The sequence below is a fragment of the Streptopelia decaocto genome (genome assembly GCF_964273445.1).
Source record: "Streptopelia decaocto genome assembly, contig: HAP1_SCAFFOLD_117, whole genome shotgun sequence".
Classification (NCBI taxonomy): Eukaryota; Metazoa; Chordata; class Aves; order Columbiformes; family Columbidae; genus Streptopelia; species Streptopelia decaocto.
The window spans coordinates 121,906-149,224 of NW_028116876.1; the positions used below are offsets into that span (position 1 = coordinate 121,906).

At 53.6% G+C, this 27,319-nt stretch overlaps 1 long non-coding RNA gene across 4 annotated transcripts in view; it reads left to right on the forward strand.

Annotated features, from left to right (window-relative positions):
* Positions 1-15,910, forward strand: part of LOC309452032 — a 64,650-nt gene extending 48,740 nt beyond the window's left edge. The window contains exons 2-4 of one of the 4 annotated variants that reach the window (XR_014186413.1): positions 12,676-13,452; positions 13,789-13,946; positions 15,669-15,910. This is a non-coding gene — a long non-coding RNA (uncharacterized lncRNA). Of the gene's footprint in view, positions 1-12,675; positions 13,453-13,788; positions 13,947-15,013; positions 15,335-15,668 lie in introns of those variants that run through there. The other 3 variants (XR_014186414.1, XR_014186415.1, XR_014186416.1) reach the window with 3 other exon arrangements.
* Positions 15,911-27,319: the final 11,409 nt, after the last annotated feature.

Below are 27,319 nucleotides of genomic sequence, written 5' to 3' on the forward strand. Positions count from 1 at the left end.
CTGCTTAAATGAGCAGCAGTGCTCTCCTTGTCTCTAAACAGAATAAAGGGCTGTTTAGCGACTTGTTTTTCAGTATATCTTTCCTGCAAGGGCTTTTTGGAGCTGCAGAGACAGTTCCTGTGCGTGGGTGGAGGGGAAAACAGCTCTTCCATGTCAGCCCTGCCAGGGAGCACCAGCGCTTGTTCTTCCAGAGCTGTTCTGGTTCCACTCCCACACTCTCCTTCTCATCCCTTGTGTTGGTGCAAGGCCTGAGTGCTCTGGCAGCTTGGTCACCATCCTGCTGTGTGTCAGTCCTGTGAGCACAGGCAGAGACAGACAATGGGCACTGCTGTGACAGAGCTGGCCTCACAACAGCCTTTCCAGATAGAAAGGTGATCTCCTATGGGCAATACACGATGGGTTATATCTTCAAGCATATGCTTATGATAGTGTCCCACAGATTCAAACACCAGTGTACAGCTGAACAGCGTGTGTGTGCAGGGCTGGCACACAGCAGTGTCCTCTCACAGCCAGGCTCCTGCCAGAGACCTGCAGGACCAGCAGAGCAGGGGCTGGGCTGTGCCCCTGTTCACTGGACACCCCACAGAATCTGCCCCAGGGCATCATCATGGACGGGCCCCTCTCAACCACCATTTCTAGCCCTGACTTCTCTCCCCAGCTCACAGAGATTGTTCTTCCCTCCATGGAATGACACTGAATGACTAGGTCAGCACTCCATGTCTGCATTGTACAGATGAGATGTGAGCACGCACATCCTGGATGTGAGGTGAGATGTACCCAAGTGAGCACAAAAAACATCAGCTATTCCTGGAGGTTCCATGAAGGCCTGTGGGACAGACAGTGTCTTGAGGTCACTTCATGTTGGGAGAAACATCCTATGGGAAACTGCCTGAATGCAGCACTGGGTTATGCTTCCTTGAACTGAGGTCCCCGTGTCCATTCCTCATGATGTGGGACATGTCAGATGAGTGCAGAGCAGGTGACACACCACAGGGCTGAGGTGCCTCCTGTCTTTTGGAAGTGGCACCAGGAGGCCAGAGGGAAACCAAGAGTACGGCCTCTATGTGCAACAGGGAAAGATTCCGTCTCTGAACACCCCTGGGTGCAGAAGGAGTTCACGAGGCCAGCTCAGACTTGGATGGCAGACAGAACTTGACATTTCTGTGTGTGACTCCAAGAACGAACAGTGCCTTGGTGATATTCATCTCAGCTGCTGGAACGGCTCATTGCAAGTGTTCCTGTCTGCTACATCACCCTTGCCCATGATCCTGGGTTGTGCTCTCAAAAGTACCAGAGCACTCATAGAGGTTCTGGGGTCCTTGGAAAAGCAGACATCCGACCCAACTTCAAGAAGGGCTCTTTATTACAATCCAGCCATTTTCCTCAAGAGGAGCTGCTCCTCCACCTGGTTTAGCGCCAGCAGCACAGGGCTCTCAGGGTCCATCGAGATCTTGGCCGCTTCCATGAAGAGCACACGATGACAATGGTCTTAGTTGCCAGGGAGCAGATGGAGGGTTCGCTGTCCTCCTCCAAGGGCTGAAGGGCTGCAACAGAAAGAAGCAGAGCCCAGATGAGCTCCCATGGCTGCAGAGACCCCCAGGCATCCCCTCCAGACCACGCTCCCTACTCACCGCTGCAGATCTCAGACAGACTCTCCTTGCTTGGGTCCCTCAGGTGCCGCACAGCCAGCCCTGGGCACAGAGTTCCGTCAGCCCCTGCTCCCTCCCCTCATCAGGGCTGACCCCAGGGGAGAGCAGGAGCCGAGATGCTGGGACCGAGCGAGGCGGCCACCACGGCCACCTGCGTGGGCAGGGCTGGGAGGGGAGGCCAAGGCCCTGTCCGGGGCAGCCGGGGCTCTGGCAGCCACAGGGCTGCTCCTTGTGCCAGGGCAGCAGTGGGGACTGGGGCCAGGCTGCCGAAAGAGGGACCCGAGGGCTGTGACTCACCGATGAACCTCACGGCCGCCTCTCGCAAGCTGGCCTGAGCATCCCTCAGGTACGGCAGGCTCAGGCTCAAGAGCTCTTGAGCTCTGCTCCTGTCCCGCTCCAGCTGGAGAGAGCACAAGGGTGTGAGCACGTCACTGTCCCTCCCCAGCTGGCCGGACCAGTCCCTCCCCACAACAACCCACATTCCCCTTCCCCCCCGGCCATCCACGTGTTCCAGCCAGGAGCCCTGTGGGGCTGAGAGAGAGACACAGGCGGAGGGGTCCCAGGGGTGCTGAGAGCCCTCCCTCCCGCTGGCTGCGGGGCAGAGGGAAGAGCCCCTGGGGGCTCTGTTCTTGACGACAGGGAACAAGGATGCAGCTCGGGGCTGCAGCAGGACAGGCGAGGCACATCTGCAGAGCCCACAGCACAGACATGTGGGGCAGCCCTGTCCAGCCTGGGCCCTGGGCCTTGGGGGTTGTCCTCACCAAGCTCTCTCCAATCCGCCATGTCTGCTCTGTCTGCACCAGGTGTTTGAGCTGTTTCCACCTGAGCAGTTCTGCGGCACCGAGGAGGGCTTCCCTGGCAACCTACGGAACAGCAGAAGCTGGGAGATGACACCATGTTCTGGGGCAGGAGACCTGGTGTCCCCCTGCTCTGTGCTTTGTTCCTGGGGTGATTCTGCCCTTAGGGACCGGGGACATGCCCTGGCCCAAACGCCCAGGGGTCTCTTCCCTGCATCACTGCTCGGCTTTGAAATCTGTACCTTGGCCACACTCAGCACTTGGTCACTCATGCGGAAGAAGAGAGGGAGCAGGCCAAGTCGCACTGTGTTCTTCATCTCCCTCTTGTCGTTCTGCACCACCATCTTCATCAGGTCTCTGAAGAAGCTGATGGAGCTCTCTCTCAGCTGGCTCAGCTCCTGGGAGGGAGCAGCACAGTAGGACCTGAGCACCAGCAGCTCTCTGCCCACGGGGAGCAGAAGCTCCTGCATGGCTGATGGGAGGGGAGATGCTCCAGGGCGGCATTGTGCACACTGCAGTTGTGGCCAGATCTGTGGCCCTGGGTGCGTGAAGGGCCACTCAAGGGACTTGCTCAGGCAGTGCCTGTGCCTCAAAACGCCATCCCCGCATCCCCCAGCAGCCTCAGCAGCCATGGTGGGGAGGAGCTGTGGGAGCAGCTGGCAGGGAGAAGCTGGGCTGGGCTGCAGAATGCAGAAACCATCCCACAAGAGCCCCAGGGAGAAAGGAGTGAAGCCCCTGCTTTGAGTGGCTGGGCAGAAGGGCAGCTGTCATTGTCCAGTGCCCACCCGCGGGGCTCAGGCTTATACATCAGTCTTATACATCAGCCTTACGTCATCAAAGAAGGGCAGGAGAAATTCTGCCAGCAGCACAGCGATGGGACTGGCCTCCTCCCTCTCCAGCTGAGCCATCACGTTTCTGAAGACCACCAGAGCCTTCATCCTGATGGCCTTATTGCCATACTGCAGGACCCACATCAGGTCTGGCAGCATGACCTTCATCTTTCTGGCCTGTATGAAGAAGAGAGTTGCCCTTTTGGGACCAGGTCCATGTGTGGAGAGCTCCCCAGGCAGCCCCCAGGCCCCACCATGGCAGGGAGGGCCTTTGGAGCAGGCACCCCAGCGCCTGACTGCCAGCCAAGGCCAAGCCCGAACCCACTGCCCCGGCCCTTGGCTGCCACCATGGCTGCCCTTGGCGACACCCTACTCACCATCTCGTCTCTCTGTGACAGCGTCATCATGCCCCTGAGCAACAGGGAGAGCACCGTTGGCCTTCGTTGCCTCAGAAACCTCATAACTAGGTACATTGGAGCAAACTCCTCCTCTTGCAGATCACTGCTGGCCAGTATCTGAAAGCAAGCCAGCAGTGAGTGACCGGCAGAGCTGCTGGGGCTTCTGGCACCGTGCAGCTCCTGGGGCACCAGGAGCTTCTTCCAGTAACTCACAGCCAAGCGAAGGATGGCGGTGTCCTCCCGGTGTGTATACAGGACCCTATAGTGCCGGTCCTGGAGTTGGATGTGCAGCTCCTTCAACACGTTCTGCAGGGTCTGGGGCACGGAGAACATCACCTCCCACAGTGCCAGGGCAGTGCTGCAAGAGAGCGCTCTGTCAGCAGGGCAGCCTGGGCCACAGCAGCGTGTCTGGGCTCCGCGCTGCAGGACGCCTGGGATGCCCTGGGCAGCAGCAGAGGCTGAGCTGGTGCTCCCGTGGGGCTGGCAGGAGGGCAGTGAGGGGGCTCTGGGCTGGCTTGCTCAGTTGTGGCTGCTGCGGGCCTGGCTGACCCCAGCGCTGGAAAGCGTGGTGGGATGGAGGGTCCTGCTCCTCGGGGGTGTCCTGCAGGATTCCTTGGTGCTGGCAGCCAGGGTGTCTCTGGGCCCCTTTCCCCACAGGGAACAAGCCCTCATGGCTTTTGGGGCCGGTACCTGTCTCCTGGTGGTGCGATTGTCAGCAGCGTCGACACCACCTCCCCAGGGCACTTGTCAGCCAGGGGGACAATTAGGGTCTCAACACTCTGTTGGGCTGGTGCCGTGCTGATGCACTCCAGGGTTTTATAGATGCAGCTCGTGATCTTTGGCACCTGGAGGAGACACAGGTGAGGATGGTGCTGCCACTGGAGTGCAGCCATTTCCTCAGCTTTCCTTGCCATCCCTCTCTGCCACCTTCATGTGGCTTCATTTTACTGGGATTTGAGAGGAAGAGATGGATGGAAGGAGGAACAAGGCCTGACAGGGCCGAAGGGCAGGACAATCCAGCCAAAGGCCACTTACATCCACCAGCCAGAAATCGCAGTCTCTCTTGACCATGTCCAGCATGTTTCTGGCCGCCTCCTTGCTAAAGGTGCTGGAGTCGCTCATGGCCTCGATGAACACCAGGACTATGTCTGTTTTCTCGGAAGGCTGGAGGTATTCTGTAAAGAGCTAAGGGAGGAAGGGAGGCAGCAAAGCCAAGTCACACCGAGTGCCCCGGTGCTGCTGCGTAGCCGGGCAGTGCCAGCAGCCCTGCAGAGACACCCGGCAGTGCTGCGGCAGTGCCCGCAGCAAAGCTGGCAGCAGGGGCAGCAGTGACTGCTGGGGAGGAGGAGAAGAGAGGCCCGGGGAGAGGGAGGAGGGTTGGGGTCCTGGGCACAGGCTGCTGGCCCTGCCGTGAACCAGGGGTTGCTGGTGGCCAGCAGGACTGGGGCTGCTGCTGGGACACTGGAGAGCAGCCCTCGCATCGTCCCTGCTTGGGGACAGCAGGAACCCTCTCAGCAGGGACAGGGAGGCCACGCCAGCCCCCTGATTGTGGAGGCCTTTGTTCACACGAGTCCCCTGCTGGTGCCACCAACAAGAGTGCCAGCAGGAGCTCTTTACCATGACGTCGGGTTTTAGCCAATCCTCAGAGGAGCTGTCGGGATCTTCCAAGTGGGGCTGTCGTGCTTGATTCCTCCTGTCTGAACAGCAGGGAAACAGAGAGAACTCAGTAAAGCACAGCAGCTTTGTCAGCAAGCTTCCCAAAGCACCCCGAGATCTGCCCTCGTGATGGCAGGGCGTAAGTGGGCAAGGAGAATTCTGGAGGGCATCAGGAACAGCTTCTTGCTACAAGCACTGGAAGCTCTAGCCAGGAGGACTCAGAGATAGACCTGCTCTTCACTGGCAGGAAAACCATGGCTTTGGGTCATGGCAATCAGCCGTATGTTTGGGTCTGGGAACCACAGAACAGCGGGCTTCAGGATCCCGAAAGGAGGGAGGAAGGAGAGCAGCAGAGAACAGATCCCAGACTTTGGGAGAGGGCTCAGCTGCTGCAGCAAAATGGCAGCTGGGATGCTACGGGAAGCAGCTGGGAAGGACAAAGGAGGTGAGGAACAGGAGCAGACCCATTGGGAGATGTCTGTGTGTAGAGGAATTGAGCCCAACACAACTTCTCTTACTGTTTTGTCCAGCCAAGAAGACAGAAAGGTGCTGCACTGCATCTCGAGCCAGAGTTCTTGCCTCTTCCCAGGAATGTTGGAAAAGGAGGAGATGCCCCAGCAGCTGTCCCAGCTCAGGGATCTGGATGTCTCTATAGCTGACAGGGCCGTGTATGTCTGTCCTAGAGCGGCACCAGGCCTGGGCGAGGGAGACAGAACAGCAGGAGGGTTGAGGGCAGGCGGCTTTGCCAAAGCCCTGAACCCAAGCGCGTGTCCAGGGCTCCGTGGGCAGGCAGGACTGTCCAGGGCCATGCCGGTCACAGCTCCCAAAGCAGCTGGGTGGGTAACAGCCCCGCGTGGGGAGAGCTGCAGGCTGCTCTGGGGTGCAGGGATGGGCAAACGGTCTGGCCGGAGGGTGCCTGGCTCCTTACCCCCAGTGTGGGATTCTCAGCCAACATGAAGCTCAGCCCCTCAATCCTCCCCACGGTCCTCTGCCGCACATGTTCTCTCTCGGAGCTGCTCAAAGTCAAGAGCATCTGGGAAGAGAGAAGCTGCTGGTGAGCACTGGGAGCCGCCACCACTCCAGCAGAAGCAGCACCGCTCAACTCTTGTGCTGGACTGGCCCACTCCATTAAGGGTTCCCCAGGACTCGACCAAAGCCTGTAGCGAGGCTCTTGCCCTGGGGTCCCTGGCAGGCTTGGGGCACATGCCCCAGGCCAGCCCTGTGGCCAGGCAGGAAGGCAGATGCCACCCTCTGCGGCCACTGTGCTGCGGAAGAGCCTGGAGGGCAGCCCCTGGTTCCCCGGGGAGGTGGGCACCCTCCCGGCAGCGCTCTCTGCACGGCACGGGGTGGGACTGTCCGCTCCAGAGTGGACACCCTGTCCCCCAGGGTGAGGAACAGCCCTTGCGAAGCCCAGACTTTGCACATCCAGACCTGGAAGATATTGTGCAGCAGGTCACTGACTCTGGAGGCACGAGAGTTGAGAAGAAACGCCTGCAGCATGTTGTCCATGGACCGCATGGTCTGCAAGAACACAACGGGTTGTGGTCGTGTTTCCTGCCACCCCTCTCACTCCCAGGAGACTGATCTGAACTCCCAGCACTGAAGGACGACTCCCGCACTGCTGCGCTGTGCCCGGGAGAGACCCGGGGCAAACAATCTGCTCTGGGCAGAGCAGCCTGTGAAACTGGACATGGCCAGGCCCACAGGCAGGGGACGAAGGGATGAGGGTGGGACAGCAGACCTGAGACCCTGCCCTGCCTTGGATCTCTGGTTCTATCGTGGCACGGGGTGGTTGGGGAGCAGACAGAGGGACCGGGGGCTCCTGTAGCTCACGCAGCACTTACTTCTAAGTAGAGGTAACGGTCCATGTCCTCCACTTCTGGTGGAAGCGCGAAGACACTGGAGAAGCAGGCTTGGAGCAGCCTTGTCTCCTTGCCCTCCAGCACCCTCTCCACTGCGCTGCAAAGAGAGAGAGCAGCCAGCCGCACGCTGGTACCTGGAGCAGCGCCTCGAGGCCTCGTGCAGGCGGCCCCGAGAGGGATGGGCAGGTACCTCAGCTCAGCAATGGCACGCATGGCGATCTGCCGCAGCGCCGTGCGCAGTTGGTCCCTGGGCTCCTCTTCCAGCAGCACCTGCAGAGCACAGCCAGGATGGGACCTGCAGCTGCCAGCACCCAGCGCCACCAGCCCCCGGCCCTGCCCAACGCTGTCCTCACAGGGTGCCGGTGCCGCAGTCCTCGACCCCTTCCCCAGAGCCGCCGGGTATCCCCTCACCTCGATATTCTCTGCCAGCTTGTATCTCCGGCAGAAGACATCCAGGCCCCTTGGCGAGCAGTGGCGCCTGCTGGTGTCACACAGGTCACGGATGTCCATAAGAAACCCAATCTTGTGGCTCTCCTCCTGGCAGCCGGGGAGCAGAGAGGCAAACAGGGAGCGTGAGATGGGGACACGCGGCCAGCGGCACCGCAGCATGGGGGTGCAGTGCCCATTAGAGACCTGGGAGCAGCAGCTCTGCCCAGCCTGCACCCTCCAGCACTCCACAGCAGAGCCCCTGTCAGCAGATGCCAGCACAGCCGCCTTTAAAGCGGCCGCGGTTACCTTTTCTGGGCTGCTGAGAAAGGACACGATGGAGTCCATGTATCCCCTTAGAAGTCCATTCACAGGTAACGCATCGGCATCTAATAAAGGGGGAGAGCAGGGAGGGCTGCAGAGAGGGTTTGCAGGCAGGACAGAGCAGAAGGAGATCTGCCCCCCATCCAGCCGCACGCCTGCTGCCCCGGCACAGTCTCCCCGTGCATGTCAGGGCTGCAGGGTGCCCGGCAGACGGGCTGTGATGCTGGAGCCAGGCAGGACGGGGAAAGCCCCCAGTGCAGCGGGTGAGGAACTCGCTTCAGACGGGCAGGAAAGGTCCCCGTCCCACAGCACGGCTGCCTCCTGCCCGCCCAGCTGCCTCTCGCTGCCCGTGCCCTGCAGCAGGAGCTGGGTCCCCTCTGCCCGCAGAGGCTGTGCTGGGGCCGGCTCCCAGCTCCGAGCAGCCCTGGGCTTCAGGCAGCATCCTGGCCAACACCTGTGGAACCCCCCTGCCAGCGTGCAGGGAAACGTGATCCTGGTGTTGAGCAGGGAGCGCTCGCTGGCCCCCACCCTGCCCAGACAATCAGGGCCCCTCACTCACCCATCTCCAGGTCCTGGGCCATGCACAGCTCCTGGGGCTCTGCTGGAGAGCTGCTCTCCTGGGGAGCCCTGTCCTCCTCCAGGGCCACCACGGGGCAGGTGAGGTGTTTGTCTGCCATCTCGTGGGTTTGGGGAAAGAGGTATGGGTGAGGAATTGGGAAGACTTGGTGAAACACCACGAGTCTGCCAAGGGCAGCCGGGAAAGACGTGGGCTGCACTTGGGGAGTCCTCAGCACAAGTCTGCCGGGGGCAGAGGGGAGTCTGCCAGGGGCAGCTGAAGTGAGGGTATGGTTGGACTCGATGATCTTAAAGGTTCGCTTCCAACCAAAAAGATTCTCTAAATCTCAAACTCAATGAAAGACGTGGGCTACGCTCGGGGGCTCTCGCCAGCTCCGTGCTCGCACCCTGTCTCGTCACCGTCCTGCCGGACAGTGTGGGCTGGGGCTGCAGCTGCGCTGAGCACAGGCAGGGCAGTGGGTGTCACAATGTGAGGTCACAAAGGGCCCCACTGTGACCCTGCGCCTGGGGAGCGAGGGGCATCATGTCCCGTTGGGAGGAACAGGCCAGTTCAGCCCTGGGCACCTGGGTGCTCTCAGGTGTCTCCAGGTCCCCCTTTGCCCTCATGTCCCCTTGGGACTGCCCTGTTGCCCTGTGGTATGTTCCAGAGCCCAGTGTTCACCTGACTGGCTGATCTGAACAGCAGTGAAGCTGCTCCTTTAGTGGGTTTGTAGAGATTTCTAGGGAACTCCAAGGGTGGGCAGCAAAGGGGATGGGCTTTGTGTGCTGTCTCACCGCTTACAGAAGCTCTCAGTGGCTTGAGGATAAACTGACCATATAACCAAGTGACAAACTGTTGGAGCGGGCAGAGCACAAAAGGAGGAATCCAGGTGGTGGGGGGTGAAAAAGGTGGAAAGGCTGAGGTACTAAATGCCTTCTTCACCTCAGTCTTTAACAGTCAGAACAGTTGTGCTCCAGGTACCCGGCCCCTGGAAGCAGAAGACAGACATGGGGAGCAGAGTGAAGCCCCAATGATCCAAGGGGAAATGGTTGGCAACCTGCTACACCACTTGGAAACCCACAAGTCTGTGGGGCCAGATGGGATACACCCGAGGGTTCTGAGGGAACTGGCGGAGGGGATCACTGAGCCACTTTCCATTATTTATCTGCAGGAGGACAAGAGACACAGAGAATATCGCTGCTTTCCCTTATTAAATTCATCAGTGGCCACACAGTGACATTGTTTCTCGTTTAACTGTTCCTGCAGTAGTAACAGCTCATTATGGGGCCCTTGAATTGCCTTACAGGTCTGGGCTGAGTTTTGATCTGGACTGTTGCTGTGCTTGGAGGCTGCTGTCCTTGCAGACCAGATGAACTCACTTCTGCCACCCTGCCTGGCAGTTTATTCCATCCATGTCACAGCTCTGTCTGCAGCACTGACAGCTCCAGCTCCCCCAGTCAGGTCCCTGGCTGAGGACATTGCCTCACATCTGGGCTGAACCACCCCAGCTGTGGCACCAGCCCAGCTCTGACCTGCCACAAGAAACCTGGTACCAAGTGTCCAAGAGCCCATGTGTGCAAAGGCTTTGAATCAGAGCACAGACATGACATGGTCAAAGATTGATGAATGTCTCTCTAGACCTAGGAGTATAAAACCAGAATAAAATTACTAAATCCATTCAACTGAAGATATTCCTCCTTCAGCTTGGAGAAATTAGATCCTTTGCTGTAACCTTCCTGGTGTCCTGTCTAATGATGGGACAAGAAGAGATGATTTTCATGCCAGTTTATTTTCTAATAGGAAGAATATAATGCTGGCAAGAAGTGTCTGTGCAGAGGAGAGAGAATCAACATCACTGATTACTTGAAGCTGTTTGAAAGGTTGTGTCCCCGGAGCCCCAGTGACACCTGGAGGGAGCCCAGAGGGGACAGAGAAAGGGATATCATGGGCTGCTCCTGTGCTGCTGAGCTGGGCTGGGCTCCTGGGACACAGGGAGCTCATGGAAGCGGCAGCGCTGCAGAGAGACAGCTCTGCCCAGGAGCAGCTCCTCTGCACACGCAGCAGGGCTGAGGGCTCTGCCTGCAGCACCGAGGGCACAGGAGACAGGCAAAGAGAGGTTAAAGACAACATGGGGTGGAGGATGCTGAGAGATCACTGGGAGACAAATCTTCACAGCCCTGAAAAGAGTAAGTCTCTGGCCATAGCCCAATTCAGCTGCAGGTCCTGGAGAGATGCTAAAGCTGGAACATTCCACAAGCTGTGGCATCTGTCAGGAGGGACGTTGCAGTTTCTCCAGTGTAGAGAAAACATGTTATATAGAAGTGAGTTTCTCTGCTGCACCTTCAGAGGGACATTTCTAATGGGCTCTTTCAAGGAGAAGGTAAAGGAAGAGGTTACAGTAAAGCTAAGGAGCTTTCCCAAGTCCTTATTTTCAATTTCTTTCTCTTGGGGAATTTGAGAGGAGAAAAGGAAGAGTAGCTCTCATACTTGAACAAATCACTGAGACCACTCAGCTGTAACTTCAAGCAGTTAGTAGGTCTGATAGGAGCCTCCTGATGAGCCTTCATCCACTCCTCTGCCCATGGACAGATGCAGCATCGCCTTTGCTGGACCCAGCAGGATCACCCACCTGTCTTTGTTTTCAACCTGCAAACAGGAAGATGCTCCCAAGCAGTGCCCTGCAAACAGGCAGGTGTCTGTAGGGCCAGGGGGAGGGCACAGAGTTTGGGATGGGGTCTGTGAGCACTGACAGGGAAAAGACATGGGACAGGGAATCACCTCCCAGGAGGAAAATCTCCTGGCAGCAGGGACATGATCTGGGAAGGAGGAGAAAAAACAGAGCTCTTGTGGGAGGGAGGATGTAGCAATCTCTGATTGATCCCCTGCAGTGCAGATCCCTCCTCTGAGCAGCCCCCTGGCCTCCTGTCCCACGCAGCAAAGCCTCTGCCCTCAGGGCCGGGGGCTCCAAGGCATGAAGCAGCTCCTGTGCAGCCAGAGCTCCAGTTCCTCTGCAGAGCACAGGGGCTGAGAGCAGCTGCCCGGCAGTGTTGGTGTCTGGGAGGTGGCTGCACAGCTGGGGAAGGGTGATGCTGTCTGAGTGCCCGGCTGTGCCTGCCCTGGCCTCTCTCACACCCACCCTCACCGCATTTTCCTTCTTGCTCCCCTGCTCTGGGTCACGCCTGTTGGGATCTTGTTCTTGCTGTCAGGCTGTCTGGGGATGGCAGTTTCAGCTGCAGAGTCACAGCCTGATCTTGTGGGTCCTTTCCTGCAGGTGTGTCCATGGGAACACATGTCCCAGCTTTGCTCTGACCTGTGGGGTGTGGGCAATGAAGTCTGTGAGGCTGGACAGCAAACTGAGACTCCCTGAATCAAATGCTATCAGGACACTTTGCTATCTCCTTGAGGTTTCCTTCCAAGCTGTGAGTTTCCCTCCAGGATACAAACCTGTCCTACAACATCTTCGTATTATCTCAATACCCAGTGGAGAACCACAGAGATCCTACAAGAAAGAAAATATTGCTGGGTTTGTGAAATGAGCCATGTGTGTCCTGGGCTAAACGTGGGGTGCTGAGACCTTAGAAAACAGTGAGATGTGTAGTGGTCTGAGGCGGATATGTGTACCCTGGCCCAATAAAGTGAACTATGCTCTATCACTCACATTGAGTCGTCTCAGCTTGTTCCTCCACTGCTTGCAAGCTTTGTTTTGGAAGACATCGGGTTTGGGATGGTAAGGAAGCTGTAACTACTCCCGGGCCGGGAGGGGGGGCGGGGCCCCGTGGCGGGCGCGGACGGGATTGGCTCCTGTGCGGGATGGGCGGGGCCATGCTGCAGAAGCGCGTGGGTCGAGGAGCGCTGAGGAACCTCAGGGAGGAGATGGCGTCGGGGAGGCTGCAGTGGGCAATGCTGAGGTAGCTCAGGATGGGATGGCACTAAGGTTGGTTTCAAAGGGAAATGCTGAGGTACCTTGAGGAATGGATGCTGGGCTGGGAACTGTGAACACATCAGATTGGTTCAGAGAGTGTTCATGACAGAAATTTGTGCAGTAAAGTATTCCAGCAAAGAGAGGGAGAAGAGCAAAACAGATCAGGCCTCCTAGGACGCCTGCAGGTTTGGGGACAGGGATGACGAGGTTGTTAATCCAGTCCTAACTGTTTCTTTCTCTGTCCCTCTCTTGCAGCACCTGACTGAATGGAGGAGCAAGTGGACGGGAAGTTCCTGCGCCACACACAGATCACATTTATTACTCTCGCCCTCAGAGACCCGGAGATCCAAACCGTTCGCATGGTGCCTTGAAGCAGCCTGTGCTCATGCGCTTCTCCCAGGGAGAAGGCAGAATGGCAGTGACTGGCCACGTTAAGCCACAGGGTGCACACTCTGCAGCTGTCAAGCCCAGCTCTGCGTTAGCTCACACCTGCGATTTTGCGCCGCACACGCAGATTTGAGTTGTCGCTGGCTGTTGCAGCGTTTGGCTTTGGTGAGGACAGCGTGTGTTTGTCAGCAGTTGGTGTAGGTGGAATCTTGAGGAGAAAGCGATATTTCCGTGCCAGAACTGGTTGGTGTTTGCATGGTATTGTGGCGGTTGTTCCCGCAGGCGATCAGTGCTGGAGTATTATTGCAGGATGAGGGCATTTTGGAGGCTTGTCTGTGAGATGCACTAGAGGCAGCAGCTGGAAGCGAAAGGCTGAGATTTGGAGAGTTTGTCGGTGGGTTTTGGGTGGTTGTCAGTTGAAGAGTTGGCTGTTTGCAGGTGAGGTGTAGGCAGAGGGTGAAGCTGACTTTGCCTGGGCGGCGCAACTGGCTGGGTGTGCAGAGCTGAGGAGAGCGGGCTGCTGCGGGGGACCCTAAAGCTGGAGAACCAGTCGGCAGCTCCAGACGCTCCCGCTGCCGGGCCGGGCCGTGCAGGCCAGTGCCCTGGGGCACAGCGACGGGACCCTCCGCACATACCAGAGAGCAGGTGAGGACCGCGGGCATTTGTACTGAGCTGTGACATCTCTAACCCGTGACATTGGGGTCCAGCAAGTACCAAAGAGCAGGTGAGGACCGTGGGCATTGGTACTGAGCTGTGACATCTCTAACCCGTGACATTGGGGTCCAGCCTGAGCAGGGCACGTGCGGAACCTGTGCTGCAGCGGAGGGCAGAGCTGAGGGGAAGGGCTGTGCGAGGGGCTGGTGCCAAGGTAAGGTGGGCGCACTGTGGGGTGTGGGGAGGTGTCAGCCCCGGACTCAGCCCCTGTCTGACTGTAGTGCCCTTGGGCTGGTGTAGCTCAGTCCTCCGTGTGTTTCTCTTCAGGTGGAGCAGCGTGCAAAGGAAAAGCAAGGAAGGAGGTGAACCTGTGAGGAAGAGTGATGAATAAAGAGGATTGGAGCGCACCTGCCAGTCAAGAGGGATCAAGAAAGAAGACACCGGTGGTGGAACCGCAGGTCAGGAGAGCTCAAGGAGGGAGAAAGGTGATTGTGGCCGTATGGGTTTTTCTAGCTCACACACCAATGAAGACAGTTTGGATAATAAAAGAAATGTATGCAAAACCAATAATTAAAGGCAGAGAATGTTTATATGCTATGTATGGGGTAGACCTGAAGGTATATTTCTTCCTACAACGAAGGAGAATTCGGAATGGTAATTAACTGAAGATGTGAATTTCCAGATTGCATTGGCAACATACACAGGGAACATATCAGTTCATTAACCTCAGCATAAACTTTGGGCTGAAATTGGTAATTTACCATTGTATGGCAAATGCTGCTGTCAGCAACGACCAGTAAGCGACAAGACTGTATTTACTGATGCCTCTGGTCGCTCACGTAAAGTTGTAATTACATGGCTAAACTCAGATACCCAGTGCTGCAAACACAAGGTAGAAAAAGAGACCAATGGTCAAACAAGTTCTTGAGCTGACAGCTGTTAGGATCGCTTTGAGGTGTTCTGTAACAAAACTTTGAATGTTGGAACTGACTCATATTATGCAGCTGGCGTACTTAACCGCCTGGAAGCTTCTTTTCTTAAGGAAGAGGATAATCCTCTTTTGATGGCTGAATTGAGAATGCTATGGTTTCTAATAGATCATAGACGTCATGGTTATTATGCAATGCACACCCGCTCTCGCACTGCCCTTCCAGGACCACTTGCGGAAGGCAATAGGAGGGCCGATGCACAAGCTGTGCCTCTCACTGTGCCTAAAGCCTTGGAGCAAGCTATATTATCACATAAATTCTTTCACCAGAGTGCAAAGGCGTTAAAACGGCAATTACAAATTACAGTGGATCAGGCCAGGAGCGTTCTTTTGTCCTGCCCTGATTGCCAACAGTTGGCACCCATGCCATCCACAGAGGGTGTTAATCCAGGACGGATTAGTGCCAATGAAGTACGGCCAACTGATGTAACGCATTGTTCTGAATTGGGTAAATACGTACGTGTTTCTGTAGACGCTCATTCCAGATTTCTCGTTGCTGCTGCACGCGCTGGTGAAAGAGCATGAGATGTCTGTAACATTGGTTGACATGTTTTGCTGTTTTAGGAGTTCCACGATATGTAAAACCAGAGGAAAGCGGAACGCACGCTCAATTAGAGGAGGGATTCCCCGAGTGCCCAGTGCGCTGTAATAAAAGTGCCTGCTTTTTAACACTTTCAAAACAGTGTTAAAGAGTCTGTTTGCCGACTTTTCGGTATCGTTTTCTGGCGACGAGGATGGGATAATCTGCCTGACCTCCCGTGGATCCCAGGATCTCTGGGACCTTGTGCCGGCACCGGGGAATTCCTGGAAGGGACCACAGATCCTCGGACCAGATCGGGACGCGGGTAAAACCCCATCAATGAGATAAGGCACTTTCATTGTCTGGTTTGGTTGGCACGCTGCCTACGCGGGACGTGGGCAACACCAGCGCGTTGGGTCTGCACATTCGCGTCTGCGCATTTTGGTAAACTGGGTAACTTAAAAAAAGAAAGAAATAAACAATTAAAAAGAAAAATGAGAAAACAATAAATTAAAGAGAAAAACGAGGGAACAGTAATTTGATAAAGGTACCGTTAGTGATTTTGCTGTTTGTGCCTTAGCAATTGTATAATTGTTTGTGTCTTTAGTGGTTTGTTGTTGTTGATACTTGTGTCTTGGGTGATTTTATAGTCCAGTACTTACGGTTCACCAATTGTCTGTTATTGTGATTGTGAAGTAGGTAGTGGACAATCGACAGGATGATTCGGAAGAAATCCCCCCCGGGCTGTGTTTTCTGACATTGGAAAAGGATCGTTTGCTGTTCAACAGGGAGTCAACCAGGGAGAATCTGATTGAATGCTGTAATTAATGGTGGCCACTGTAAATAATATTAATATGCTGCACAGGTCTAGGTGGGTATACTTTGAGATGCATAGTACAGTAATGTGCTACATGTAATATATAGTAAGATATATATTTTAAATCATATATTGCCTATTACATAACACATATTACACAATACATAATGTTACATATGCTTTGTCTTTATCCCCTTCAGATCCATTTGTTTTGAAAAAGGATAATCAGGGAAAGAAATGGAAACCAGTAAGAGGTTTGTTGAAGAACAGATATTGGTGTAGAATACACAGAGAACATGAGATCAGAATTGTCCCTCGGTCAGTCCAGGGTGGGATCCTGATATCCTTATATCGGGGGACAGGCTGAATTGGTATGGACAGTGCATTTTATACAGGATTAGACACGCTGTGCCTAAAGCTGTAAATATGCCAAAACCTTCTGAGATTAAACAGGATCGTGAGGAGTCTCCCACTGAGTTTTTACGCCGTCTTAAACTGACAGCTCAGTAATATATTAATATAGGTCCTGACTTGGAGAACAGAGAATGAGAATTCTTAGTTGACTGGGAGCTCATTATTCTGTGTTAAAGACTATGCAGGGAATATTAAGTAGCGATTCTGTACCAGTTATGGGTGCCACAAAAATTGCAAAACACGCCCCTTTATCCCACTGCTTAGAATGTTTGTATGTGGAGTCTGGTACTTATTGATTGTATACCATGTGTCTTATCTTGTGCACAATGAATGGTTGAAAAAAGCTTTAATGGTGCAATGGCTGTGCAGTTACATGCTGCTATGGCTGCAATTGTTAAACAAAGAAGGGGGAGATGTGGCAGGGTTGTGACATCAGGCCTGTGAGATACTGCAAGAGTCACAGCGTGAGAACAAGCGCTGGTGGAATAACACAAGCAGCAAGGACTGTGTGGGACATGATCCATCAGGGACAGAGGGATTGATACAGGATCATTATATCAAGGACAGAGGTACCCAATGTTTCAAATGCAAACCTGAGTTTGTATTAAATGTCTCTCTACATCTTAAAGAGAGTCTGTGCCTCATTTGCTACACCCCTTTATCTGTTTCCCAAATTACGATTTAGACTGTATTTACCATTGTAAAAATAAAGCTTTCCCCCCTAATTTTTGTCATGTATTGTAATTAGAATTAATAGAGATACTGAAGCCCATCCTAGCTAAACTGCAAAAAAGACAGCAGCCATGTGTATTTTTAAATAAAGATTAAATCAAATCTGCTCCCTCATTATCTTTAAGTGTTTTACTGTGCTCACCTCCCTCCCAAGGTTTTGTGTCTGTTGTATCAAGGCCTGACACCCACGGCCACAGTGGATGAATCACCATGGGCACAACACCAGGAACCCGCCTGTTCGTGTCCAGGATATCCACTCCAGCAGACAGCTTTTAGTAAAAGAGCACATCATGAAACAGAAAAACCATCTAATTGTGTCATTATACACATTCACTGCTCTTTTTTCCGCTTTATACCCATTGTAGCTTTTAAAAATTCAATAGTTTGAAAAGGATTTCTGTTTTGGCTCTGCACACAGAGCCTGATTTTCCTTCTTTAGGGCCTTTCACCCGGTTCACCACACTCGTGTGATCATTGTGCTGCACGTGGGCAAAATCAGCCGTGCCCTGTGTTTCTCCTGTAAAATAGTAAGAACGCTAATATAATCGTGCCAGGAACTGCCTTCACAGTGAATATTTGAAGGAACCCACTGCAAATGTATTTTTAATTGGTACTTGCATTATGGATTAGATGCAACAAAAATCCATACTTTCTTTTATCCTTTGCTATACAGGAGGTGGTTGAACTTTTCCATACCAGATTCAATCACTTGTTGTAAAGCAATGAAATAAATAACTTAGGCTTTTTCTATGGGTAAACAATGTTTAATCCAATTCCTTAATTGTATTCCTTAAACACGTGTTCATTAGAGCATAAATAAAATAGCGCTGGGTGCGCGGGGGATTCGCTCCGCCCAACACGCACACCTTTAAACAATAAGAGGTGTGCTTAAATACAGTAAGGTGTTACGTATTCATAATGACCCCAGGAATGCCTGTACATATTCATAACCTTTCCCGCTTCTTATTAAAATGAGTCTCAGAGAACCATTTCCATAGACTCCTCCTTGACCCTCCCCTGTTGCGCCTGCGCAGTGTCACTTGGTGGCTTTGAGGAGGGGTCTCTATGGTCTCTATGGGTCTCTGTGGTCTCTATGGGTCTTTATGGGACTCTACAGATCTCTATGGGACTCTATGGTTTCTGTGGGTCTCTATGGGACAATATGGTCTCTGTGGTCTCTATGGGTCACTATGGGCTCTATGGTCTCTCTGGGTCACTATGGTCTCTATGGGTCTCCCAAGCTGCCAAGTCGACCGAAATCAGACTGGCCCCCCTTTTGCTGTAACTCTTGGCTGTCTTGTCTCCCCAAGGTTACAGCTGGTGCTGTAAAACTTCTGATCTCAGCATTCGATGAGGTTCTGGTTTTTCTTAACACAACTGGTCACATACTGTTCTAAACTAGATACTCATTATGTGGCTTAAAGTGTTGGTTCGTTAGTAGGCCCTTATTATGTGGTTGGTTAGCCCTGAAAATGTTAGCTCCCTCTATCAATATAACCTCATAAACAAGTTTCAGAACTTTTTACATAGAACTTACCCACCTTTTCCTTTTTCCAGGTTCAGAGCCCGAGCCTCATTTGGTTCTATCTGTAAACATGAAACATCTCAGCACGAATCACAACTGTATTTCTCACCGACAGAAGTGCCTGAACTCCACAGCTTGCCTGGCAGTGCAGAGAGCAGGAAGTGTGGTGACTCCTGGGCCCTTGGGGACATTTCATCCTGTTTTGTGTCCCAGTCCCTCCCTGCTCCCTCCTCTTTCCTACTGTGCCCTTCTTCCTCTTCATCTCTTCTCTCTCTGTCCCTCTGCTGCTTCCTCACCTATTCCTCCACCCTTCTGAATCTCTGTGCAGGGTTTCTCGTATCTCCCTCTCCGTCTCCACCCCTCTGTGTTCTCATCATCCCTGGTTTCTCTTTGTCGTCATTCTGGTCTGTTGCTCTGTCCTGCTCCGTGCCCCATCATTTCTCACTGTATCCCTCTGTCCTGCTCCCTGTGCCTGTTCCTGCCCCTCTTCTTTTTTACTCCCTCTCCATCTTGCTGCCCACGCCAGGATTTTTTCCCAATCTCTATCCTGCCCCCAACCCTTATTGTTCTTTCTCTCTCCTGCTCCCTCTCTGTCTTTCTGCCTGTCTTCCCTTTCCCTGCTGCTTCTTTCTCCATCTCTGTCCAGATTACTGCCCCTTTGCCTTCTTGATGTCTTTCTGTCCTGTTTGTCTTTCTGTCTTCCTTGCCTGTTCCCGGCCCCATCCCCTCTCACTATATCACCCCTGTCCAGCTGGCTCTGCCTTTTCTTTGTCTTCTCTTCCTCTTTCCTGCTCATCAGCCCTCTTTTCCTCTTCCTCCAGCTCATTGCTGCATGTTTTCCCTTTCCAGTCTCTTCATTTTGATCTGAACTTTGTTTCTCAGTCCCTTTGTTCTGTCCCCTGCCTTTCTTTTTGTCTCTCCATCTGTACATCCCCCTCCCTGTCTTTCTCTACCCCCTTCCTACTTCTCTTCCTCCCCCCTCCCCATCCCTCTGTCCTGCTCCTCAGCGCTGCTGTTTCTTCCTCCCTGTCTCATCAGCTCCTTGTCCCTTTCTGCTTTGATCTCTCCATCTCTCCATCCTTTTCCCTGTGTGTTTCTTTCTCTCTGGGCTCCTCTGTCTTCTCTCTTATCTGATTTGTCTCTCTCTAGTCCTCTGTCCTTCTCCCCAGCAGCTTCAACTGAATGACCAGGTGTCCGTGCACTCTGGTGTTTCCTCATCCCTGCCCTGGGGAATATCTGTGTCTGTAGGGCTGGGGATCATTTAGGAGCTGGTCTCCTTGTGCAGACAGCAGAGCTGGGTGCAGCTACAGCAGAGGTTGTTCTCAGCTGCTGCTTATGCAGCTTGTTGGAAGAGCAGCTGTGGGGCTTCTTTGGAAGGGAGGTTTCTTGTTCTGTGCTTACTGCTCCTCAGGACCCGGTGTTGGGGTCTGCAGGGACGGGTGGGACCTGCTATGATTCCTGGTGAATGTGAACTCAACTTGTCCTGATGTCCTCGAATGAAACCAGACTGACTGTAGATGGTTTTCTTGCCTGTTTCAGTTCCAAACTACATGTTTGGCACTAAAAAACATGAGACTTTGTGCTGTTTTTCAGACGTCAGTGATTGCGAATCAGCTGAGAACATCACTGCCTTAGGTACCAGGGCAGGTGGTCTGTGATCAGGGTTGTGGACTTGCATGGCAGTGCTTTTATGAACATTTTGTGGTGTTACCAATTGAAAGCCCTTCATTTTCCTAGAAATTTTAAGATGATATTTCTTATTCGGAGGTTCAGACTCTGGTTGGACTTGATGTTGAATGGTGAATATAATGGGATCCATAAAATAAGAATCTCGCTTCCTTGTTGTTGTTTTCTAACACTGTCTGATTTTGGTAAGCAAGAGCAAGAGTGGTTGACAGTGTCTGCTTTTGAGAGTAACGTATTCCTGACTCTCTCTCTTTGTATGGTGAAGGTTTCTGCCTGCACTATGACTTTGCTGGGCTGTGAGGCTGTGTTGGAGCAGCAGAGGTAAGAAGTGGTGGCTTTAAAGGCATTGAAGCTGTGGTAAAACTAGCAGGAAAAGCTAGTTTCTTCCTAGAGAGCTGCCTGACAAAAATAGTTACAAGTAAAGACCCTTGAAGTTGGCTTTTTTTTTTTTTAATTTACTCTTAATATGGAGCTTTTGGTATTGATTGATTGATTTCTGGGAAGCAAGAAGTGAGAGCCTGTGCACTCCCATAGGCAGCGCTGCCTCCCAAATAGGTGCACCCTTCTCCAATTTCTGTTCCTACCATGCTGGTGTAGAACAAGGCCATGCAGTAGTGTGTAGATGTGGTGATTCCAATGTGACTATGAGGTCACAGCCCCATGGTGACGTGCTGTGCTGTGTCTTGGCAGCAGCAGCATCATGGTACGAGCGCGGGGGCCATGGTCCTCACCCTCCTCCTCCTCCTCGTGTCCCTGCCAGCCTGGGACGCCCAGGCTGCTCCAGCCGAGCGCAGGGAGCAGGTGGGCGGGCAGGGGCAGCACCAGCCCCGAGCAGCTCAGCAGGGCAGCAGTGGGGCCAGGGCTGGGGCCGGGGCCGGGAGAGCAGCTGGGCTGGGCCGGGCAGCACGAGCCAGGCAGCACCAGGGTGTGGGCAGGGGGCAGACGCCCCGCAGGGAGGGGAGAGGGGCTGCGGCTGCTTCAGGGGCAAGTTCTGGGCAAGCAGGGGCTGGGAGTGGTGGCACAGCGGCAGAAACCAGCACTGAGTCCCTGTGGGGCCCTCCCTGCCCCCCAGCCTCATGCCACACGGCCCCATCCCAGGGCACGCTTTGAGCTTTTGGGCCTGTTGCAAATCAAAGCTGGGATTGCTTTGGCCCTTTGGGCCAGTTTTGAGCTAAATCTGGGCACATTTGTACCCTTTGGGGTCGTTTCTGCCTAGATCTGGGAGTTCTTTGGCTTTGCAGTCCAGTTTATACCCAAATCTGGGGGTGTTTGGGCCACTTTTGGCCATTTTTTATTCAAATCTGTGCATAGTTTGACTTTTTTGTCCAATTTCACCCCAAATCTGGGGATGTTATACCCCTTTTTGGCCAGTTTTGATCCAAATCTAGTGGTGCTTTATTATTTCTGGCTCTTTTTACTGGATATACTCAGGTGCTTTTGCCCATTTTTTCCCCTAATGGAGGCGCTGTGTTCCCAAATATGGGATATTTTCACCTTTGCCAGCAGTTTTGCTCCCAAATGTGGACGTTTTTGCCTCTTTTGGCCACTTTTTGCCCAAATACTCAGAATCTTTTGCCTGTATTGGCCAATTTAGCCCCCAAATATTTGGAATATTTAGTCATTTTTCCAGCCTGGAAACCTCTCTGATCTGTGCTTGACTCCAGGGCATGGCATTGGCAGAGGTGATCGAGCTTCTCAGCTGGATCCTGGTTATGAGCCTTGGGCTGTCCCAGAGGTAAGTTGTCACTGTCTATCTGCTTGAAGGAATAAACACTCACATTTTAATAGGTTGTTCATGTGTGATTGTACCCAAGATCATCTCAGACGCTTTTCAAAAGCTTTTTGTGCCTTGGTGGTGTTACACAGACAGGTCATAAATACTATTTGCCTGAAAACCTGCTAGGTCTCAGCAAAAAGGTCACCCATGTTCCATATCTAGCTGTGGGAACGTACACCTTTGTATGTGTCTTGTGTCATTACCTCACCCCCTCCCATCACTGCAGGTGACTGAGGAAGAAGGAGATCACAACATGCCATGGAAGCTCCTCACCCATGTTTGACTCCCTGTTTGGTTCTTGCAGTCCATGGTGATCAAGCCTCTTGGTGTAATCCTGTTCCTGAGCCTGGGGGCAATCCCAGGGGTAAGTGTTCAGTCTTCATTGGTCACTGGCCTTTTGCATTTGCTAATATTTGGTTTATTATTTGTTAACATTTTCCTGCAATAGTTGAGTCTTGCAGTAGCCAGCAGGCTCTTTGCTAGAAGAAACATGGATGATCATTTTTTGCCCTGGTGCTCCATGCTTTCGTTTTGTGTGTGTGAGAGGTTTCCTGGTCAGAAGGCCCTGAGAGCCCCCATGTTTGTCCATCTGGTCCTTGAGGGGTGTTGCATGTGGCCTGGTCACAGTAGTTTGGAAGCTGCCAGGTCCCAGCCAAGGGTCTGCAGCCCCTCTGCAGCTTTGGAAATTTCAGCATGCGTCTGGGTCCCATGTTGTTGCCTGACCCCCGTCCAGGCACTGCACGTCACTGAGGACAAGGTAGATCACAATATGAAATGGAAACGCTTTTCCTTTCTGCTTGTTTCCAGCTGTCCCTGTAGGCAGCGGCTACTTGACTTCTTGACTTGAGTCTGTCTGTGAGCCTCGGGGTGATCCCACAGGTACGACCTTGGACCAAATGAGCGTTTACATGTTAATTTTCTGTTCCTGTGAAATTTAGCTTGCTACTTTCTTGGCTGACGCTCGGTCACGCAGAGGGGAAGTGGGTCCGCCTCAGTGCTGTACCCCAGAGGGCTCTGCCTTGCAAAACTCTTTGCCAACTGCTCCATCTCAGCGGTGGGTGACAGGGGTGGCCATTGCGGAGAGGCAGTGTGAGCTCTGGTGCTGCTGTCTCCAGGTTGGATCACCAGACCCAGGCCACCATGCTGGTTCACCAGATCTTTGGCAGATCCCTGTGGTCCTGTGGTGAGCACTGGCTGCCAGGTCCTGGGCCTGTGACTCTCAGGGCAGCAGTTTCCCTGAGAGCCTTGCAGTAAAAATCTTTTGGGAAAACTGCTGAGTGTGTGTGACTTATCCAGAGGTGCAGCTGGTCAGTCTTGTGGTTCCTGTGGGTTGTGGCGTGTGTTGTAGTGATGAAAAAAGCTGTTGGCTAGGGGCCCCCAGCTCTTTGCCACCAGCTGAGGAACCCATGTTGGCAGTTATGTAGCAGCACTTGCTGTCCCAGCACACAGTGGAATTGCATGCTGTGAATCCTGGTGCCGACATCCCAGAGCCCAAAGCTGGAGAGGGGGAAGACGGCAGCTGCCTGTGCTGTGCTGGGGTGGTGTTGGGTGCAGGTGTTGTGCCAGGGTGTGCTTACTGCTCTTGCTTTTGCAGTGAAGTTCTCAGTGTGCAAGAGCATCTGGGAGACCTCTGACCCTTTCCTGGACCTGGTGCTGGAGATCAGGTAGTGGGGCAGGGTGTGGGTGGGGGGAGCTGTGCTCTCACAGGGGATGTTTCTGCAGCTGCACCGTTACTGCTCTCAAGGCTGCTTAACTGCCAGTGTCAGGCAGGGTGCAGGCAAGAGGGAAGCAGCTTCTGTTGTTGTGCTGCCTCTGTCTGGCAGAGCAGAGCCTGTTGCCTGAGCATGAGCCACAAATCCTCCATTGAGGCTCCATGGGATTGGGGAGAGTACAGGTGTCCCTCATGGCAGTCCCCCTGGCCAGTGCCTGGCTGGGGTCAGGCTCAGGGGTTTGGTGCAGTCTGTGGCCCTGTGCTCATGCTCTGTTTTATCTCTTGGGACCAGCGTCTCTGATCAGGTGAAAAAAGCTGTGACCAACAGACCCATGTCTTCACCAGTGACAGGCCAGGTGAGTCCTGAAGGCTGTTCTGGGCCAGAGCTGCAGGGAGCTGCTGCCCCTCTGCCTGCTCTGCGAGGGCAGGTGGGCTGCAGCTTGGCAGGGAGGCAGGCACTGCACCCAATGGACAGGTGTGAGGGAGGATGACTTGCAGGAAGGATCCTGCTCAGTTAAGAGTTGCTGTGTGAGCTTGGAGGGGATGGGACTGCAGTATCACCCTGTGTCCTTGGCACAGTGATTCCGCCTGGAGGCCCAAAAAGCTGCTCGCCCTCCTGCAGCTACCTCCTGTGCCCAGAACAGTTCAGAGCTCCTGCAACACCAGCAGCACAAGTGGGGCCAAAGCAGAGCTGTCCTGGCAGAGCTCCTGGGAGAGCAAGCAGCCACCTACCTCACCCAAGCTGCTGCTGGAGCCCATCCCCAGCCAGGAGCCCAGGGGCAGTGGGGAGAATGCTGAGACCCTGGAGAGGGACTCCTGCAGCAGCAGTGCTGCCAGCCCAGTGCACGGCACAGCGGGGATCTGCCCAAAGCGTCCCAGAAGGCCCAGGGTGGAACCAGCAGCTTCTGCACCTCTCAGGAAATGGACTGTGGCATGGACCTTCCTACTGGCTCCAGCACCAAGACGGCTACACCCAAGACTCCAAATTGGCAAAATTGAAATCCTCCCTGTTGGCCAGCGCTGCTCTGGAGCTGAACATCACCATGTCACCGCCACCAGCCATGAATGCTGAGACCCTGGAGAGGGACTCCTGCAGCAGCAGTGCTGCCAGCCCAGTGCACGGCACAGCGGGGATCTGCCCAAAGCGTCCCAGAAGGCCCAGGGTGGAACCAGCAGCTTCTGCACCTCTCAGGAAATGGACTGTGGCATGGACCTTCCTACTGGCTCCAGCACCAAGACGGCTACACCCAAGACTCCAAATAGGCAAAATTGAAATCCTCCCTGTTGGCCAGCGCTGCTCTGGAGCTGAACATCACCATGTCACCGCCACCAGCCATGAAGCTGGTGCTTTCTCCCAAAAAGTGAGTCTGAGCTTCTGCCTGGAGTCTTCGACAGGTGCCTTGTGTCTTCTGAGCTGGAGATTGTGTTGGGGAGAGTGTAGACTGGATGCTGGGTGTCTTGCTAAGCTGGAGGCAGACAGGGAGAGCCCCTCAGCCCCAGGGCTGCAGCAGTTGCTCTGGTTTGGGGTACAGGGCCAGGTCCCTGCTGTTGTTCCCATCCCTGATTAAGGCTGGAGAAATGCCTCCTGTCTTCTTGCTCAGGACAGAGGGGTGGCTGTGCCAGTCCCTGGAGCGGGGTGGCCTCACCAATCTTCTCTGAGTGTCTTGTCCCCTGGGGCGATGGGAGCAGGTGACTCCCCAGCTGGAGGCTGCAGAGTCTCCTCTTCCCCACACAGGGGCTGGGACCGGCCCTATGGGTGCCGCTGTGCAACCAGGGCTCAGGACAGTGCGCTGGGGTTTCTGTTTAAATTTCCTTCCTTCCTTTTTTTCGTTTCTGCTTCTAAGAGAAAACACTTCTGATTTGTTGACCACCCTCCACTTTCCTCTCCCATTCTGTGTCTTTACCCTTCCTTTTTCTCTGGGATCACCTTCTTGTTTTCTTCTCTTGGCTTATGGAAACCTCTTTTCTTTAGATCACCAAGTTTGTTGTTTTTTTCTTTTTCATGTCAATAACTGCAGCGCAGCATCCTGTGGAAGGCGAGCGGAAGTGACCATTGCACACCACCTCATTCACAATTTGCCAACCACACCTACCCCATGGACACCACCCGCCCCAACTCCCTGGCCTTTTGGCAAGTCAAGGTAAGTGGTGCCAGTCGCTCCCAGGCTCCTGCACGGCAGCAAGGCCAGTAGTCCACGAGGCAACTGTCTGACATGGCAGGTGGCCTGGGGAAGTGATTTCAGCAGCCACCTCTCCTGTTCTTATGGATTGGCTAAGATGGTAGCAGTTGGGTGCTGTGCTTGTGCACTGTGGAGTGTGGAGGAAGAGGGGGGCTCCTGCTCCTGACCTGGCCTTCAGATCATGTCAGCCTCTTTTCCTGTTCTGCAGGCTGTCCTCATCTGCTCTCCATTGGCCCAATCATGAAAAGCCAACCTTCAGCTTCATCCTCAGCTCAGCCCTTTGGCTCCCAGCCTCCCCGTGACCACCTGTTCCACTGCCCACCCTTCGCAAGGGTCCCAGCGGTGGCAGGGACGCACCCAGCTGTCAGCACCGAAAGATCAGGCCCGTGGTGCAAGTGTCAGGCCCCAGGACCCGTCTGGACACAGAGCCCATCTGCCCCCTCAAGAAGAAGAAAAAGAGGAGATGGAGGAGACTTAAGAGTGCTGCTCAGGGTTAGAATTAGGTTTAGCATTAGGGTTACAGATTGTGGGTAAGGGTTAGAATGAGGGCTTGGGTTTAGGGTTAGTGTTTAGGGTTTGAGTTAGTGATAGGGTTAAAGTTAGGTTTATGGGTTAGGATTAGAGTTACACTTTGCTGTTAGGTGCTAGGGTTAGAGTTAGGGTTAGATGAGTGTTAGGGGTTAGTGAAGAGTATTATGGTAAGTAGTTAGGGTTAGGGGTAGGGACAGAGTTCAGGTTGGGTTTTTTTTAGAGGTAGGTTTATGGTTTAGGTTTAGAGTTAGTGTTAGTGGTTAGGATTAGGGTAGGGTTAGGGATGAGGAATTGGCATTGTAGTTAGTGATAGGGTTTGTGGATAAGGGAAATGGTTAGATTTGGGTTTGAGGTTAGGATTAGGGGACTGGTAGTGTTTGGAATAGTGGTTAGGGTTAAGAGTGTTAGAGTAAGGGTTGGAATTTGGGGTAGAGCTGGGGTTAGCGGTTAGGACCAGGATCAGAGTTTTGCTTAGGGTTATCATTTGTTGGTGATCGTTTCTTGGCTAGCGTGTATTAGTTAGGTTTACAGTTAGGATTAGTGTTTAGAGTTAGGTTTCAGTGTTAGTGTTAGGTGCTAGGGTTAGAGGATATGTCAGGTTGAGGATTAGTGCTACAGCTTAGGAGTAGGTTTGTATTAGCGTCAGAGAGGGCTAGTGTTTCGTCAGATGTAGGGATAGGGCTTTGGGTAAAGCACAGGGTCAGGCTTAGAGTTACCAGTTAGGGATTAGGAGTAGTGTTAGGTTGAGATAAAGTGTATGGTGAGGCTTAGATACGGGTTAGGGGTTTGGGTGTAGAGTTAGAGTTAGCATTAGGTAAGGTTTCAGGTTAGGTTTAGGGTTTAGGGTTAGGGTTATAGTTAGGATTAGGGTTTGCGATTAGGGTTAGTGGTTAGTTTTCGAGTTCTAATTAGAGGTAGGGTTAGACTTAGCCTTAGGGAAAAGAATTAATTTTAGTTGTAGGGATACGATTTGGGTT